This window comes from Coffea eugenioides, chromosome 11, assembly GCF_003713205.1.
Source record: "Coffea eugenioides isolate CCC68of chromosome 11, Ceug_1.0, whole genome shotgun sequence".
Lineage (NCBI taxonomy): Eukaryota > Viridiplantae > Streptophyta > Magnoliopsida > Gentianales > Rubiaceae > Coffea > Coffea eugenioides.
Genome location: NC_040045.1, coordinates 27,626,459 through 27,640,270, shown reverse-complemented (window position 1 = coordinate 27,640,270; position 13,812 = coordinate 27,626,459).

Sequence of the window (13,812 nt, the reverse complement as noted above, 5' to 3'; positions counted from 1 at the left end):
GCATGATTGAGTCTGCAATCCCAGCCTTGACTTACCCAACTCCTGGCCAATCTGATTTGGTTGACATGTGGACTATTAATAAGCACTTCGTCAATTAATCTCATTCCAGTTTGTGAGTCTGATTCTATGAAGATTTTCCTGAACCCCTTCTCCCAAGCCAGCTTCATTTCCTGCATTATAGCCCAAATTTCTGCCACTGTGTTTGCTTGCTTTCCCCAGTTTCATGTAGAAACCACCATTCCAGCCTCTGCTTCTGTTTACCCAAAATGGATCCCAATATCAGCCCAGTACAAGTTTTTGGAGGACCATTTCTTCACACATAAACCAACGGTTTGCCAATTGAGCATTTTTTCAAACACCTTTCGGGCACGACTTAGAACACCATTACTCTGCTGAGGCTAACTTCCGTTCCAGGACCCATTTTATACTCAGCTCTAGACACAAAACAAACACAAGATTTCAACAAAAACTCTGAATAAATTCACACAGCTTAAACAAACAAAGAAAAGTTAGAAAACAAGAAGGAAAAAATCACAGAGCATTTCCACAGAGTTTTCTGATAGCAGAGAGCTGGAGAGTGGCGGGAGAGCGATTTCAACGCGGATGATTGAAAATAGGGTTAATCGCATTTTATCCCCTTTAAATATAGGTCGTTTCTCATTTTACCCCCCAATGTTTATTTTTCCTCAGTTTATCCCAACGACTAACGGTCAACTCTAATGGAGATAAACAGAATATTGAAAAGATAGTGGGTGTGTTTGGATCCTTGTTTTTGGGTCTGTTTTTGAAAAACTGTTTTTCACATCCCAAATGCTACAGTAAATGTGTATTTCTAAAACAACTCCAAAAACACCATATCCAAACATTATATCAAAAACAACTGCATATGTATATTTCAATTATGTATATTATATATATATATATTATATTAATATAAATTGAAATATACAAATTGAAAATTATATATATTATATATTATATAAATATTTATATACATTAATATTATACATAATATATTATAATATACATAAATGTGTAAATATTTATACATAAATGTGTAAATATTTATACATAATATATTATGTACATTATATTATAATATATACATTATTAATGTATAATATTATTATGTACATTATTGTATATAATAATGTCTAATAATGTTAGGTATAATATATAATATACATAATATGTAATAATGTAATAATGTAGATTATGTATAATATGTATAATATATTATATTATGTATATTATATTATATATATACAATATTATGTATATTATACAAATTGAAAATTATATATTATATATTTATATATTATATATTATATGAATATTTATATAATGAAATATACAATAAATATTACAAATTGAAATATTATATAAACACCATATTTATAATATTATAATATTTATAATTAATATTAATGTATATTATATATATTAAATATTTATATATTTACCTTTACATATTATAAATATTTTATTTTACTTAAAAAATAGTTTTGCATATTTATAATATATTTATATGAATATTATATATTATATAAATTATATATAATATAATATATATTTTACATTTATATAAATGTACATTTATACATAATATATATATTAATGTATATTTATAATATACATTTATATTATGTATTATACATAATATAATACATTTATATTAATATACATAATATTAATTTTACATTTATACATAATATTAATACATTTGTACATTTATATTAATTATATTAATACATTTATACATAATATTAATATATATTAATAAAATTATAATTTATACATTAATATAATATTCATTTGTAATTTATACATTTATAATAATATACACTTTTACATTTATAAATATATTTATAATATGTATTATATGTAATATAATACATTTATATATTTTTATATAAATACATAAATATATTTATTTATAAATATTTATACATTTATATTATATTCATTTATAATTTATAAATTTACAATAATATACACTTATACATTTATAAATATATTTATATTATGTATTATATATAATATAATAAATTTATAATAAATTTTTATATTTTTATATAAATATATTTATTTATAAATATTTATTAATGTATTATAAATCCATAAATGTATATTTATATAAAAATATAAAATTTATAATTTATACATTTATATAATATTCATTTATAATTTATACATTTATAATAATATACACTTATGCATTTATAAATATATTTATATTATGTATTATATATAATATAATACATTTATAATACATTTATATATTTTTTAGCGAATATATAAATATATTTATTTATAAATATTTATAAATGTATTATAAATGCATAAATGTATGTAAAAATAAAATTATAAAAATACCCAAAAATATGTTTTAAAAATACCTCTAAAAATAATCCAAAAAACATCTACAGTAAAAGTTTTTCATATAGTTTTTGAAAAACAACCTAAAAAACAACTAATCCAAACGGACTTGTATTTCAAAAACGAAATGCTACAGTGCTGTTTTTGAAAAACAACCCCAAAAACAATTAATCCAAACAGAGCCAGTAATATCCTTATGAAAATAATGAACAACCAAAAATACTCATATCTCTGGATTTATGAAATACAAGTTTCCAAAATTACCCTAGAATAATGGAGGGAAATTTCCCTCTATCTGGCATGAGACAAAAAAAAAAAAAAATTAGGGAAGACAAAAGAGAACAGACAAAAGGTTCCCTTTTTTCATTGTCGGTCACCCTCTGTTCCTTTTTGCCATTGTCAGTCACCCAGTTTTTCCTTTGGCTGAATCCTTAGCAAAACCTCCATTAAAAAACTTGAAAATTCACCAGCATCTTGAATGGAAAAAAGGGGCAATCAATGAACTTGTTAGCAGACGGCAGAATTGAATTTGAAGATTGTGAAAGTAGATTGTGAGAGCTTGGGCATCCCTTAAGGTTTGATTTTGCAATTTTTTCTCGATTTTAGAAATTTCTAGTTTTTAACCAATTGTATTGCACAGAAACAACGGTATGGGCTTTTTTAGTGGCTTTATGGCCTTTAATGTGGTAGACAATTATTTGTTTGAATCATCTGTTGGTGTGGTCCCTTGAAGATATGCTATGTCATTGTTGGGTTAGGATGAAAACGATGTGTTTTTATCAATTTTTGTCTTTTTAATTATTAATTTGTTGGATTATTTGTTTATTTTGGTTGGTGTTAGATAGACAAACTAGGATTTTTTTTTGTGGGACAATAAAATATGCATGCTCTGTATTACCTATGCATGCACTAAAAAAGTTGCCTTTGTGTGATTATAGAAATTGGATTTTAAAACCTATGTTTTAGAGATTCACTATGGAGGCCATTTTGCCCATGTCTCAAATTTACAGTATGTGGGGGGGAGGAGAAGTTGCTAATTTTGATGATGTTGACCCTGATTTGATGTCAATTTTTGAGTTAAGAGATGCTTTTGAAGACGCTGGAATTCTACATGAAACATCAGTGTACTACAGAGTTGGGAATCTTGACCTTCAGGTTGGTCTTAAACTATTAAATAGTGATCAGATAGTTCTAGAAATATTTGTGACAAATCGAACTCAAAGGATCATACAACTTTATGTTGGTGAGATCCCTGAAGAAGATTTGCATGCTGATGAAATTGTGGTAGAAGATAATATTGAGGTTGATGGTGAACAAAATCTAAATCCTAATGCTGAACAACCCCAAAATGATGAGGCCGAAAATGATACTTCAGATGCTTCACAGGAAGGTGATGGGGATGGTTGTAGGGAAGTTGAATATGACTCTGACTTTGATTTTTTCCTAGATGGGGATGATTTAAATGATGCATGTGACCCTATAGATGATGTAGAGAGGGATGTTGGTGAAGTAGATTGTCACCTAAAACAACCTGATTATGCTAAGTATGTGGAATTGATTAGTGAAGAATATAATGCATACCTTAACTCCAAAGTGAAAGGAAAACTGGTCGATAATGAAGATGTTAGTGATGATGAAATACTTAAACCAGTTTATGATTCAAATGATGAAGCCATGGAGCATGAATTTCCTGAGTTTAACATGGAAAGAGATCTAAAAAATCCTGAGTTGACTGTGGGCAGAATTTTCAACCAACATTTATGATTTTAGAGCTGCAGTTAGAATGTATTCAATTTTGAATGGGTTTGAAGTTACCTTCACTAAGAATGACAAAGATAAAGCTGTGGCTATATGTCCAAATAAATGTGGATGGAGAATATATGCTAGTGGCTACAATGAAAACAAAGTTACACTTCAAGTGAAGTCCATTAAAGGCCTACCTCATGAATGTCCATGGTCTTTCAAGAACAAGAGTGCAAATTCTAGGTGGCTGTCTAAGATGTTTATGGAGGAGATTGCTGACCATTCGGGTATGAAAGTAAAAGGGTTCAAGAAGAGCATAAAAAGGAAGTATAATCTGAACTGTACAAACTCGCAAATGTATAGAGCAAAAGAGAAAGCAGAGGAAGCAGTGAAAGGGTCATGTGCAAAGTGGTATGCAAAATTAAGAGACTATTGTGCTACACTTCTTCAAAGAAATCCAGGTTCAGTGGCATTTATTGTAACTGAAAAATCCCAACTTTGTAAAAACTCAATCTTCAAGAGAATGTTTGTGATGTTTACTACACAAAAGGAAGGTTTTGTAAATGCATGTAGGCTTGTAATAGGGCTGGATGCATGTCCCCTTAAGGGGATCATGGGAGGGCAGCTTATGTCTGCAATTGGTAAGGATGCTAATAACCAGATGTTCCCAATTGCTATGGCTCTTGTTGAGTTTGTGTGCAAAAATAGTTGGGGGTGGTTTTGGACAGCCTTACTGATGCCATTGGGACTCCACTTGAAAGGGGTTGGGTATTTCTATCAGATAGACAAAAGGTCAGTACCATTACAATCTGCTTTACTTTCCTTTATTCCTCACTCACTCGTGTCACTAATTTTGTGATTTATGTTTTTATGTCAGGGATTAATTGATTGCATTGAGAATAAATATCCTGGAGTGGAGCATCGATTCTGTGTTAGACACATTTATGCTAACTTCAAGCTAAAATTCAAGGATAAGCACCTAAGAGATTTAATGTGGGTAGCAACCAAGGCTTATTTACCCAGTTACTTTGAAAGCAAAATGAGAGAGTTGCAAACAGTAGCACCAGAAGCACATGCATAGCTCAGTTCCATACCAGCTAACCTATGGGCCAGACACACCTTTTCTCCAAGGACAAAATGTGACCTTTTAAGTAATAACATATGTGAGAGCTTCAATCAATACATTAAGGATGCTAGGGAAGAGCCTATTTGACTATGTTTGAAGCCATTCGAAGGCAGATAATGTGCAGGTTTCAAGAAAAAAGAGACTGGATTCAGAAGGTGAAGTCTCACATTTGTCCAAGGATTTGTTAGAAAATTGAAGAGAAGAAAAAGCAATTAGCTCAGTTTGATGCACTTGTGTCTACAAGAAAGGTGTATGAGGTGACTGGTATAGTAGGAACTTTTGCTGTTAATGCAGTTCAAAGGTCTTGCACATGTAATGAGTGGAATATGACAGGAATTCCATGTGTCCATGCATGTGCTGAACTTGTGCAAGACAACAAAAGTCCATATGCATATGTTGATAATTGCTACTCAGTGGAAACATATAAAAAGGCATATGCTGGTGTTATTATGCCTATGCCAGACCAAGCAAATTGGGTGAACACATGCAATGATTCATTACTCCCACCTCGTAGGAAGATAGCCCCAGGCAGGCCTAAGAAAGTTAGAAGAAAGGCTCCATTGGAGGACTTACATGTTGGAAAACTGTCTAAAGTAGGGCTGCCAATTCACTGTAGTCATTGTGGTCATACTGACCACAATACCAGAAGTTGCAAGGTCACTGGTTGTTCATTTGTGAGGCAAAGAAAACCAATGAATGCACAGGTAACTTCAATCAATATATGCTGCTTGGGTTTTTTCTATCTATATCTAACTGTTATTTTTTGATGTATTGCAAGGTACAAGGACCTACTAAATGAGGGAGAGAAGCTGGTAAGGGCCACTCTAGAAATAATGTTGAGCCTATTTTGATTCCTAGTGTTGGGAGAAATGCTGATGTAACTAATTCTACTACTGCAAGAGGCCCAACTAGAGTTAAAATGAGAGGTAGAGGTACATGCAGAGGTAAGGGTAGGGGTTCAAACCATAACAATGACCTACTATGTGGCATTGGACTTTGGAATGGCCAAAGGATATCAACAAGTAAAACATATATCCCATTTGACTCTAACATGGTGAGTTCCTTTTTTATTTGTATGTAACTAATTGAATTTGTTACACTTGCACTGATTAAAATCTACCTTTATTATGCAGATTCCAAGTACTTCAAAGACTGGCCAGTCCCCACCAACCCAACTGGTAAGCCTACATTTTAAAATTCTGCATGCATAGCCATTTTATACGTGCTCACTTATTTATTTCTATTGATGATACAGTGGACAAGAACACCTACATCTGGTGCCAATTTAAGTACAACTAGTGCTATTGCTACCACCAACTTACCAAGTACAAGTTCAAAATCAACAACTACAGTAACAACTAAAAGACCAAGAACCAATTTGGGTGATGCTAAAACTGGAAGTTCTAAAAGCAATTCAGGTGCTGCTAAAACTGGAATGGTGAGTTCAAGTCTTTTGACTATGTTTACATGCTACCACCCCTACTAGTAGTTTGATGCACTAAGATACCGCTTATCCATGACTATAGGTTCAAACCAAGAGTATTTGGAGAAGCTGTGTTCTCTAGCCAAGGATCTTCAACTGCAACTGGACGTTCAATAGTTGTGCGCACACCTGAATGTGTAGTGCAGTGAAATTATGTTGCTGTTTTTGTCATTACTAGTACTTGATTGCTTGTTTTGCAACAATGTTAGAAATGGGCCTATGTTTTTTTTTTCTTTTGCCATTATTTGGACATGTTCTACTATCATGTTTTGGTTAGGTTTTACTACCGGCCTTTGTTTGGGTGGCCATGCAAACATATGCTAAGATGTAATCTGATGTGTAAAATACTTTTAACTTAATATAATTTTCTTTCATATATATTTGCTTACAACTATGGCAGATAAAACAAATTTTTCATGCCTTTTGGTTCAGAATAGAGTACATATACATAATGCTAGCAACCAGAAATGTAATGGCTAGTGTTTTTCTCCATGATGAAGATCGAGCAGCTTTGGCCATCATGTATTGTTGCTGTAGTTGTTGGTTTCCAACTTGTAAGACATAGACTTCTGTTTCTAAGGTTTCATATCTGCTTTTCAATTTTTCATGCTCATTTGCCAATTTTTCATACTCCCTTTGCAAGTACATTAGTTTCTCCTTTTGCTCCAACAGTCTAGATTGCAGCACTGCACTTACTTCTTTTGCTTTGCTACAAACTTCAGGATCTACCCATGAAAAGTACCCACATGCATGTCGGTTCTAAATAAAAAGAAAATATAGTTGTTTAAAACTCTTTTTGACTTATTCAGGTATAGAGCAAAATTAAAGACAATAATAACAAATTATTAATAAAAAATTCTTACATTGTAATTTGAGCAGCCATAAAATCTTTTTTCCGGATTTTCAAGTGTCCAAGAGGTGCACAATGGTGCCTTTTTACCACATTCACATATTTTTTGGGGTGATCTTTCAACGTTATTTAAAGCACTTTGTGACATTTTTATGATGCTTTTGGTTGACAAAGAAAAATTTTAGGAACTTTTAAATCTGCTAAAATGTATGAGAAAAATTGGCTGCAAACCATCAGATACCACATTTTATAGAACCTAACCAACGGCTAAAACCAACATCTCTTTGAGGGAAAAAATAGGCTAAAAGCATTAGACACCTCCTTTATATATAACTTATTGAGGGCATTTTTGTCAGCTAAAACCAATGGCCCATTGCGTATGGCAATTTCGAAATCTTGAAGTTTTTAGTGGTGCAATTGCTTAGCCGGACTAACGGAGGGGGTAAATTGAGGAAAAACAAACATTGGAGGGAGTAAAGTGAGAAACGACCTATACTTAAAGGGGATAAAGTGTGATTAACCCTTGAAAATAAGACAAACGTTTGCATGAGTTTTGTGATATTCCATGTTCGCCCTTGACAGGGCTGTAAATTGGAGGATAATGGGTATACATAGAAAAAAGGATAGTCTTTGAAGATTTTATCCATTTTTCTTTGATATATTTGAGGGGCATTTTTTAGTCCAAATGGCATAACTAATCATTCATATTGTCCTTAATACTAAATGCTGTGTACTTAATACTACCAGGATGCATTTTTATTTGCCAAAGGCCACTTTTAGTTGTGTGAGCAGGCGCAAAAGATTTATGATAGTAAAAGAGCAATTAAGTAGATACAAAAATAAACAAAGGTCTTAGGACTAATTATTATGTCTTGGTAAAGTAAGTTGGACTTAATGGGTCATTTATTCTTTAGGATTAATGTAGTTTTATTCTCAATGGCCCTCGAAACTTTGGCCGTGTAAAGTTTTAGTCCTTAAATAATTCTAAAAAAAACTTTTAGCCCCTGATCAATTAAAAGTGCAAATTATCGATACTTTTGTGAATTCTGGCTGTTTATGCCTGACATAAACAAGGGCATACATGTCTTTTTTCCCAAAAATGTTAACTTTTCATTGATGATGTGTAAGAATTATACACTTAGTGAGCAAAAGGCTCTTAAAGAGCTATACAAGTGCACTGAAACGTTGAGGGTTAATCCACTCCTCATCAAAAGGTATGCTTAGAGCATAGTTGCTTATATAACTAATTCTAACACTATTTTCATTAGTAGACAGAACAAATGAGCATTCCACAAACATAGAGCTTAAACTATTAATGTCCTCTAGATGAGAAAACAAGCGTACGTCCTTGGCTCTGTTGCTTCTGATCATCTTCAACAAGTGCTGCTGTGGAACTCTAACTTGGACTTTAGCCCACTGATATTCACTTGCTTTGCATAAAGCAAGTTTTATTGCTATCACTTGGTCTTCAAGTTTGTTCCCTGAGCTATACACCTGCATGGCCCGGTGAGCCACCACTTGTTTGTCATAATTTTATGCCACAATGCCAATTCCCATCTTCCTACTTCCCACTTTTTGTTTAACCGCTCAATTGATATAGATTCTATCATGTCCACTCCCTTCCCATTGTTGGTTCAGCTTTGCTCTTATTATTTTTGGTATGCTCATCTCTCTTTCCTTCTCTTTAGCTTCATTGTATTCCATCTATTCCTTGTGAGCTTTCTGTATGGTCTTCAATGGATATCTATCCACTGCTTTGAATACCCTATCATTTCTAGCCTTCCATAGTTGCCACAAAATATTTATCATGAGTCCTAAGTGATCCATCCCTGCTGACCTGTGCCTTGCTTCAATCAAAATGATTCACCATCTACTAAAGTTCGTTGTGTATTTGTCCAATCCATCCCATTGAACTGGTGACAGTCGCCCCACTTCCTTAGCTAATCTACAGTGGAAGAAAAGGTGTTCCACTATTTCTATGTCTTTCCCACAGCTCTTACGAATCAAGTCTCCCATTCTAGTTCTGGTATAGATTTTTTCATTGATAAGGAAATCCGAGTTCATACATTTCCATATAAACAGCTTCAACTTGTGCTTTACCTTCAGCTTCCATAAATGCTTCCACAACTTCTCGTTGTCCCAGCTTGGCCATTCTCCTATTACCTTTCTTTGTTGATGTTGCAAGTTTCTTTGTCTATTGATCTCTTTATATGTAGAAGCAACAGTGTACTGTCCATTTCCACTATATGGCCAAAAGAAACAATCATCCCTATTTGCCAGGTTGATTGGAATTCTTAGGATCTTCTTTGCTTCCTCTTCCTAGAACAATTTAAAGATAAGCGGCCTTTTCCATTTGAAGTTGTGAATCAGGTCTCCTACTTTCTGGACTACACATTCCTGAGATTTCATTGTTATTGGTTTCCCTTGTGGATGCTCAGGTATCCATCTATCCTCCCACACCCCTGTATGTTTGCCATTTCCAATTTTCTTTATAGTTCCATTTTCCACCATTTCCCTCACCCCTACTAGTCTCTACCAAATCCATGAAGCATTCTGTGGTAATTTGCATTTGAAAATGGACTGTCTGGGATAATACTTGGCTTTTAAGACTTTTGCCACCAACGAGTTGGGATCTGTCACTAGTTTCCACACTTGTTTCCCCAGCATAGCTTTATTAAAATTTTACAAGTCCCTAAACCCCAATCCACCTAGTTCTTTATCATGTGTAAGCTTGTGCCATGAGCACCAATGTATCTTCTTCCTCCCATTCTCCTCTCCCTACCAGAAATTTGACATCATTGAGCTCAGCTCCTTGTACAATCTAACTGGTAGTTTGAAACAAGACATAGCATATGTTGGAAGAGCCATAGTCACAGCTTCGAGTAGTACTTCTTTTCCAGCAGCACTAAGCAACTTGTTTTGCCATTGTTTTATCCTTCTCTCACAGTTATCCCTAATGAAGCCCAAAATCTATTGTTTGGTCCTTGTGATCACCATCGGTAATCCCAAGTATTTGCCATAGAACACAGCTCGGATATTCTCAAAATGATGGCAAACCTTCTTTTGAACTGCCTGTGAAACATTTTTGCTAAAAAACACCGAGGATTTTTCTAGATCTATCATTTGTCCTGAACCCTGAGGATCTCTTTCCATTCTGCTGCTTCCTTAGGGTCTACTTTGCTGAAAATCAGAGAATCATCCACAAAGAACAAGTGTGTTACTGATGGTCCTCGTCTACTTATTTTCATTCATATTATTTTTTTTCTCCTCTGCCTTCCTCAGCAGATTGGTGAATCCTTCTGAGCAGAGTAGAAATAGGTAAGGGGATAAGGGATCCCCTTGTCTAATCTCTCTTTGAGGAGTTACAAAGTCTTTTATCTGTCCATTAACATTGAAAGAATATGCTACTGTGGAGATACAGCTCATAATCCAGCTTATCCACCTGTCAGAGAATCTCATCTTTTTCATGATTTCCTGCAAAAACTTCCACCTCACCTTATCATATGCCTTAGACATGTCAAGTTTCAAAGCAAAATACCCATCCTTTCCTTGCCTTTTATTTTTTAAGTGATGCAAAAACTCATGAGAAATAATGACATTATCAATAATTTGTCTACCTGGGACAAAGGCATCCTGGTTCATGCTAATACAGACATTTAAGACTCTTTTAATCCTATTAGCCAAGATTTTGGAAATGATTTTGTAGATGACTTTACAAAGAATAATGGGTCTATAATGCTTCAAACTAGTTGGATTGTCTGTTTTTGGAATAAGGGTGATCATTGTATGGTTCACAGACTTTAGCATAAACCCAGTGTAGAAAAAAGTTTGAATGGCTTTGATAATGGCTTCTTTGATAATGCACCAAAATTGTTGGAAGAAAAGAGGACTCATGCCATCCATACCTGGGGATTTATTTGAGTCCATGGAAAAAACAGCATCCCTAATCTCCTTTTCCTCCACCTTTCTGGTCAAGCTATCATTCATCTGCTGAGTGATTGTGTGTGGTATTCCATTCAAAATCTCTACCAAATCTTCAATCCCTGAGCTGCTGAACAAGTGCTTGTAGTAACCTTCAACTTCTTTTCCCAATTCCTCATCATTACAGGTCCAAGTTCCATCCTCTCTTTGTAAGTTCTGCATCTTATTCTTCATTCTCCTTCCTTTTACCTTTGCATGAAAATACTGGGTATTCTTGTCCCCTTCTCTCAAGCAGCTACACCTTGCTTTTGGACTCCAGTACATTTCTTCCTCTGAATAGGTTTCCTTCAATTGTGTTTTCTACTCTCTAATTTTTCCTTTCCTGTTCTCTTTCTTTGACTTCCTCATTTGTTCCAATTTTTCTTTTACCTGCTTGACTTTTAGTTTTGAGTTAGTTTGGAACCTATTCTACCACTTTAGGAGAGCTATTCTCCAGTTGGTAATCTTTCTTGTAACTCTGAACATTCTAAATTCTTCACCATCCATGTTCCTAGCATCTCTAATCACTTGATAGATTTCCTCATGTTGGAGTCATATTTTGTCAAAGTAGAACCTTTTCTTTTTCCTGCAGATTTGGGGATTGGTGTCCATCATTAACATGCTATGATTAGAACCTACATTTTTCACATAAGTGCACTTAGCTTTTTCAAAAATTTGGAACCAATGAAGACTGCTGAGTGCTCTATCTAACCTTTGTCTTATCTCTTCTCCTTCCTCTCAATTGTTGCTCCAAGTCCACGGATTTCCTTCAAAACCTATATCTATGAGTTGATTGTCAGTTATAAAGCTTCTAAAATCCCTGAAACTCCATTCTGCTCTTGTAGTTCCATCCCATTTCTCCTTATTAGAGATTATATCATTCAAATCACCAGCAATTATCCATCTACTTCGCCACATCCTTTTCCTTTGCTCAATTACTTTCCACTGTTTCTTTCTAGTGCTATCTATAGAACTGGCATAAATGCCTATAAACCAGCAGGCTACTTGTGTATCCTGGTCCAAAACATGTGTTTCAATGGTCAGTGTGAACTGTACTACCTCCAGTACTTTTATATCATTGTTCCACATCTGTCCATTGCTTCTACCACTACACATTCTTCAAAATTCAATCTTCGTCTAACATTTTCCGTAGACTTATATTTATTTTTTGTTTAACACAAAAAGATCATGTTGAGGAAGAGGAGGTGGTTAACCTCCCTCAACTGGGGAATTGTCAAGGAGCTCTTTGCTTCTTAACAATTCCACACCAATATCCTCATTTGGAATTTGGAGACTAGGTTGGGCTGGTCTCCTTCCTCACTCCTATCATAACACCTGTCTATGTAATCTCAATCCTTTTGTTTCTTTTCTGGTCCTACTCTTCTTTGTCTGCATCCACCATTTCCTCATCTCTTAAGCTGAATTTCCTTTTTCCTTGGGCCTCTATTGTGACATTGTGTCCATTCAATGCTCTCAAAAATTGTCTTGGTGCTGATGGTGATGTGATTGGTTTCCTGAATCATCTCCCTTTTTCAAAGTTACCGACCTAATGTTTTTAGCAGCCCCCTCATCAATCTGCATCTTTGCCTCATCTTCCACCTATCTTTGGTTCTTTTTGTGGTTGTTGTTGTTCAGTTTTTGTTGCTTGCTCAGCCGGCTATGCCGCTCCTCTTTGGCCCACTCTTTCTCTTTTTTTTTTTTTGTTTTACTTTGACTACTACCTGTCATCTGCACAATTTTCTTCTCGGCATTAAGGGTGTTGTTTGTATCCTTTTGTCCAACAACCCTTATGTACTCATTGCTCAGTTCATCTTCGTTTACTCTACTATTTTCTTTCATCTCTTTTTCTTGGTCTCTCTCTCTATAGCTTTTGTGGAAGAAGTCTCGTTGTTATTGTATTCTCCTTCCCTGTCATCAAAGCCTATTCCTCTGGGACTTTCAAAGACCATCTTTCCCTTTCCAGCTTGTCTTTCTGTGAGTTGTAGTTCCCTTTGCATTCTATCCCTTGGCACTAGTTCTCCATTATTGACTCCCTAATATGTTATGTTCTTTGTTTGTTGACTTGTCGTTGTCTCTTTATGTGGTGAAACCTTAGTTCCCCCAGCTCTTAACTATGGATCAAACTAATTGTCTAGCTGCCTCTTATCCACTATTACCACAGACTTCCCCCGCTCACTATGTCCAATTCTCCCACACTTGTAGCAAAAATCTGGTCAATGTTCATACTTGAAATTGATCTATTTAATTGTCCCATTGAGGTTAACCGTTGTT